This window comes from Mandrillus leucophaeus, unplaced genomic scaffold, assembly GCF_000951045.1.
Source record: "Mandrillus leucophaeus isolate KB7577 unplaced genomic scaffold, Mleu.le_1.0 Scaffold98, whole genome shotgun sequence".
Taxonomy (NCBI): Eukaryota; Metazoa; Chordata; class Mammalia; order Primates; family Cercopithecidae; genus Mandrillus; species Mandrillus leucophaeus.
In genome coordinates this window covers 3,376,890-3,383,592 of record NW_012110696.1, presented here as the reverse complement: position 1 = coordinate 3,383,592, position 6,703 = coordinate 3,376,890, and the positions used below count along the sequence as shown (strand labels likewise).

Genomic DNA, 6,703 nt, shown 5'->3' with positions numbered 1-6,703 from the left:
TGTGGGGACTGCTCTGGCGAGTCTCTCACATGCTTTCTTTGCAGGGAACTGTCCAGAAGAAGAGTGCAGCTTGACGCTGAAAAAAAAATCAAGATCCTCCACTGCTGTGCACAACAGTGAAATCCAGGAGACCTGTGATGGCCACCATGGGGGACATTCCAGGACTCGCACTGGGCGCAGCCAGCGGCACACGTCTCGGGCCCTAGGAGTCCAAACACCGTCACTTCGAAAAAGCTTGGTGACCTCTGTGCGAGCTATGTCGGAGGCTATTTATCAAGACCTAGCCCAGGTGTGGGCACAGCAGATCCGTTCTCCACTGACCTGGGAGCAGCTCACACTGCTCACTCAGCTCCGGGGGCCTCTGTGTGCCCAGGTGCAGACCTTGTATTCCATGTCCACCCAGGCAGCTTATGTCTTCCCTGCTGAGGGCTGGCTTGTCCCAGCCACACTGCCTGGTCCTGGGGATTCAGCCCTGGATAGAGAAGCCCATCCCTGGGCGGGAGATAACTGAGCCTGTCAGTGGATCAGATGAGGCTGAGCTGGGAGCACCCTGACCCTATTCAGCAGAGGATGCATCTCTGGGAATGAGAACAAGGACCTGTTACTTCTCAGATTCTTCCAGATGACCAGCAGTGACAATTTTGGATGCACTGTGTTAATAAATGACAGAACTTGAAGAAGTCATAGGAAAGAAACTTGAGTGGCATACTCAGAATTGTGAGCCCTCCATTTTGCAGAGCACTAAGGCTACAGACAAATTTTATATTTCATGTTAGACATTTGATGCCTTTCGGATGTCTGATGACAGTCGTGCATTTCTGTATAATCAGAAAAATATTAGAATGTAATCATGTGAATTTGTGTATTTTAGATTGTAGAAAAGTAAATATAAAATTATATGCTTTTTTTTTTTTTTTTTTTTTTGAGACAGTCTTGCTATGTTACCCAGGCTGGAGTGCAGTGGCACAATCCTAGCTCACTGCAACCTCCGTTTCCTGGGTTCAAACAATTCTCATGCCTCAGCCTCCCAAGTAGCTGGGACTACAGGCAGGTACCACCATGCCTGGCTGAGTTTTTTTCTTGTTTTGTTAGTAGAGACAGAGTTTTATCACATTGACCAGGTTGGCCTCGAACTCAAGTGATCCGCCAGCCTCCGCCTCCCAGTGTGCTGGGATTACAGGCATGAGCCGCCTTACCAAGAAATTGCTTCTCTTTTAATTCAGAAAAGGTTGTAGGCTCTCACTCTTCCAGCCTAAACCCATGGAGTACTAATATCCACAAACCATTAATAGCACTCCCTGTGGGAAAATGTCTATACATTTTTACAGTTTGATATAAGTATAGTAAAATTAATATGCAAGCTATTTACTTTTAATATTTCTACATAAAATTTAAGTCAAGATCTATTAAATGGTAAATGATTGTACTTATTTATTCACCTGCCTCATGTTTTATTTCTTTTTAAATATCCTAAATTTAAATTTTATTGTATGTTATACATTTCAATTGATTGTACTGTATTGCAGGATATGGAGATTTCATCACATACTACAGCACAGTGTATTTTGTTATATTTGACATACATTCTGGTATTTTGTACTGAGATCATACAATCTTTCATTATCTACGAGTACTAATTACTTGTTTGGTTGCTTTATAATTTTCATTTTATGTAATAATGAAATAAACGTTAATGTTGTTTGGAATTTTAAATTTCTTTCATATATAATTTGTATCTAATAAAGATGTGAAAAAGAGAATGTCTTATCTTCACTTCTGCGTCATCCTAACCCTGACCTCCCCGCAGCCCACAGCTCTTGTCATAGTCCGGGGACAGTGTTCCGTTACTACAGGAAATGGGGCCAGTTCAATGGGAATACACAGATAGCAATTGGAGACATAGAGATTTTATCCTCCACCACTGCGATAGAAAAGAACCACAGTCATGTGAGTCACACAATTTTCGGGTTGACACTGCTTAGGAGTTATGCTTACACTATGCTGTAGAACAACTCTGACATAAAATTATGTATATTAAATAAATGCACATACATAAATAACGTGTCTAAATAACAATGTACATATCTTAATGAAAATGAACTTTATTGCTAAAAAAGTTAACACACGGATACACACAATGGGATCATAAAATGTTGAAAAATAGAGATGGGGAGAGGAACACAGACATAGAGAAAGGGAGGAACGGAGCTAGAAAAGGACAGATGGACAGAGGGACATTGGAAAGGAGAAAGTGGGGAGAGGGGGAGGAAGGGAGGTAGGGAGTGGGGAGGGAGGAAGGGAAGGACAGAGGGAGAAAGGGAGGCAGAGACAGAGAGAGGAAGGCAGAGAGAAAAGCGGTCTTCTGCCTCCAGGACCAACAGGACCTTGCACTCCGGGAAAATGCTGGGTGCCCAGTGCGGGTTAAGGGCTCGGCCCACAGCTGCGTCGGCCTGCGGGGCGCTCACCGGCCCCCCGGATCCCCAGGCTGGGTCACTTCATCCCGGAGCAATTCAGACGAATTCCATCTCCCAAGGAATGAGCGAATTGCCCAGAGAGCAATGAGCCGAGACTCAGGTGATCGTCCATTTTTCATCCACATGGTTCACAGATGACAGAGCCCCACGTTGAGCTTGCAACAGAGCGCGAGGCGGATAGTCCCATCCGCACAGGAGTCGCACTCAGGCCGATGAAGAGTGGTTTCGGGTTCCACGTTCCTTTGCCCTCTGCAAGGGGGCCTGTTGGTCACGTGTCTCTGGCCCCCGAAAGAGAGATCGTGTTGACTGTTTGTTTCCCGAGCTCTGCGGGGACACAGAAACCTGCAGGGAAGCGTGGAAAAGCAGCGCCGTGTCCTCGCTCTCCTTTCCAGTTTCCAAACAGGCCACAGTGGAGACTCCCCTTGTCGCAGGAAACAGGAATCCGTCGTCAGACCGTGATGCTCCGCACGTTTCTTTTCTCTGTGGTTTCGCTCTCGTTTTCTACATGAAAATGAACGAGATCCACACACCTGCGTGTGTGAGACTATCACGGCAAAAGCGACACCCACAGGCATTGCCGCCTTCACGGAGAGGGCCTGGAAAACTCAAGACTGTCATGGAGGTTCAGTTCCACGCTCCACCCTTCAGGGTGGTTTCTCCCTGAAAACGTGTGCGAGTCAAGACAGCGGCTTCCAGTTTCCATAGAATCACTGGAGAACCCCAGAGAGCCAGCCCCGAAGCCCCTCTTTCCCCTCCAGTCTGGCCCTGCACCCACCCACCCCACAAGGCCCTGGTCCCTGTGGTTTTCTGCCTCTGAGACTTTTCGGCTACCCCGGGACCTTGGGCCCGGAGCTCATGCATATTCATGAAGGGGTGAAGCGGGTGGGTCTTTCCCAGGGCCTCCTGGCTGGACCTGCCTGCAGCGCAGAGGCCGACTGAGGCTCACCGGAGCTGGCCGGCCTCTCTCTGCCCGTGTCTGTCCGTGAAATTCCGGCCAGGTGCCCCCGCGATGCTCTCCCCACATCTTCCGACAGCCCTTTCCCCGCGGAAGCCCGAGGAACAGGACGGCGAAGGAGACTCATTTGTAACCTGAAGGAAAAGATGCCCTGCCAGCGTGCTTTGAGCAGAACCCGTACCCGAACTGGGAGAGACTTGCCTTTTGGGGTCCAGGATTCAGATTTCCTGTCAGAATCGAAGGTCCAGGCATCCAGGCCAGGGTAGCAGGGACCCGCGCACGCAGGCGGCCTGTGCAACGCGACCCCGGCGGGCGCCACCCTCCTCCCTCCTTGGTCACCTTCACCCACACCAGGGCATGGGGGACAGGGGGCTTTCGTGAGCCAGGCAGCAAGGGTCGCCCCTCTGCTGCAGCCCAGCCAGACTTCTGCCCCAAGCCCAGAAGGAATCTGCCCCGGCACTTGGGGATTTTGGGTTTGCTGCCCTGGCTCCTTCGGAAGTGGCGCTGTCCCACCCTCAGACACCTGAGTGACCTCTGCACCCAAACAGATGGCAGGGAGACCAGGACCCGCAGTACAGGTGCGTGCTCAGTGGGACAGCCTGGGCCCGCTCAGGCTGAGTCACAGGGCCAAGGTGTGCTTGCGCCGCACACGTCCCACATGAGTCCATATTGGGGCTGGGGCCAGGGTCCCCAGGTCGCCAGAGCGGAGTGGGAACCCGAAGCCAAGGCACATCTACCTGCGCAGCTCGCGCCCCCTGAGGCCTCTGCGTGGCAGAAGCAGATGCAAGCCATCCAGGTGCTCTCCCAACCGCTCCAGGAACCGGAGCGTTCATCTGCGCTCACATCCACCCTGTTATATGAGCTCCTGTCGACCCCAGAATTTCAGGAAAAGGCACAACCTTTCCTAGCAACGGAGCCACTGGGGGAGCTGAAGGACTTGGAAGAGCCCGCTTTTCTGGAACCACTCCTCTGCCAGGAAGAATACCTGGCTCTGCTGAGGGAGCTTTAGGACGCGGGGTTGGGACGGGTGGGGGCAGGGCAGTGGCCCCTCTTTCGCGATGAACCTCTGGCTCAGTTTGCAGAGGCGTCTCTTACCTTCCAGCTGACATGTCTAGGATCCCTGAGATCCAGGTCCGGCGACAGACTCCACACAGACGAGGGCTGTCATTCTTTCCTGAGCATCCCGGGGATCCCAGAGCCCGCTCAGGTACCCAGAGATGGGCCGTCTACTGCACATGCGCGGGTCCTGCAGGCAGCCGGTTAGGGTTTGGGACCAGCCCAGGCAGAGCTCTCATCCCTTCCCCCGCTCGCCCCCACTCCGCATTCCTCAGTGGGGTGGGCGGAGACCTCCACCCTGGGAAACACCAGCCCGGGCAGCGGCCAGGCCTGCCCTCCTTTCCGCGGCTCGACTCCTCTACCTCTCCACACCACCGTCACTTGGCCACCCGTGCCCCGCCAGCCTCCTCGGCATCACGTGGAGCGCCCGGCAACCAAATGTAGACCCCGAGAACACGCGAAAATCGTGGTTCTGCCCTTTCCAGGTGGGAGGAAAGTCAAGCAGAGATGGGGAAAGGAACTGAGACAAAGTGGGAGGGAGGGACAGAGGGAGGAAACGACGGATGGATGGAGGGACCTTGGAAGGGATGGAGGGATAGAGGGAGGGAGCGGGGGAGGGAGGAAAGGAGGGATGGACAGAGGGACGGATGGACAGAGGGAAGGAGGGACAGAGGGATAAAAGGAGTAAGAAATAGAGAAAGGAAGGCAGAGAGAAAAGCGGTCTTCTGCCTCCAGCACCAGCAGGAGCTCGCACTCCAGCAAAATGTTGGGTGCCCAGTGCGGGCTAAGGGCTCAGCCCACAGACGCGTCAGCCTGCGGGGCGCTCACCGGCCCTCCGGATCGCCAGCCTGGGTAACTTCATCCCGGAGCAATTCGGAATTCCGTCTCCCAAGGAATGAGCAAATTGCCCAGAGAGCATTTTCATCCGCATGATTCACAGATGACAGAGCCCCACGTTGAGCCTGCAACAGAGCGAGAGGCGGATAGTCGGGTCCACACAGGAGTCACACTCAGGCCGACTGAAGCGTGGTTTCGGGTTCCACGTTCCTTTGCCCTCTACAAGGGGGCCTGTTGCTCAGGTGTCTCTGGCCCCCCAAAGAGAGACCATGTTGACTGTTTCCCGAGCTCTGTGGGGACCCAGAAACCTCCAGGGAAGCATGGAAAAGCAGCACCGTGTCTTCGCTCTCCTTTCCAGTTTCCAAACAGGCCACAGTGGAGACTCCCCTTGTTGCAGGAAACAGGAATCCGTCCTCAGGCCGTGATACCTCCATCCCCTGCCCAGGCTCCGGGCTCTCTGGGCGGCCTCCCTTTCGCAGACGCTCCAGGCCTTCCCCGACTCTCAGCTCCCGAGCTTCCAACACATCGGACCGGCTCAGGACGGGGTGTGCTCCGAGGCGTCAGGGCCCAGGGCTCACTGCCCTGGGATCACCTCCGGTGCTCCGCCTTGCCGTGGAAACATTGTTTTGGATGCCTCGCCGCCCCTCCTGCAAGGCCCCCTCTTGCCCCACACACCCAGAGCCGCCAGGGCTGTCCGGGGACGCACCGCCAGCCCAGTCCCGTGGGCCCTTTTTCTCACAACGCCCCCACCACTGTCCCTTGTCCCCACGAGGACCTGCCCGTGGTCAACGGGGCAGTAAGGTTCTGCTTTGCCCCACTGTGGCACTAGAGCCCTGGCAGCCTGATCCCGGGAGAGAGGGGCTGACGGACACCCCGACACACCCCACCACCAGCACGAGCAAACCCACCCCGACACACACACACACACGGGCGCACGCGCATGGGCACACATAGACACACACACATGGGAACACGGACACATACACGCGGGCACACACACGGGAACACACACGAACACACACGCACGGGCACACACACATGGACACACACACGGGAACACACACGGACACACACACTGGCACACACAGACACACACACGGGCACACACACACGGACACACACATGGACACACACGGACACACACACGGACACACACGGACACACACATGGACACGCACATGGGCACACACACGGACATGCACACGGGCACACACACACATGGACACACACACAGACACACACGGGAACACACACAGACACACACACATGGGAACACACACACGGACACACACATGGGAACACACGGACACACACATGGGCACACACACACGGACACACACATGGGAACACACACGGACACACACACTGGCACACACACGGG

The 6,703-nt window shown here is 54.5% G+C and overlaps 1 pseudogene; it reads left to right on the top strand.

Annotated features, from left to right (window-relative positions):
• LOC105532708 overlaps positions 1–554 on the top strand; it is a 1,865-nt pseudogene extending 1,311 nt beyond the window's left edge.
• Positions 555–6,703: the final 6,149 nt, after the last annotated feature.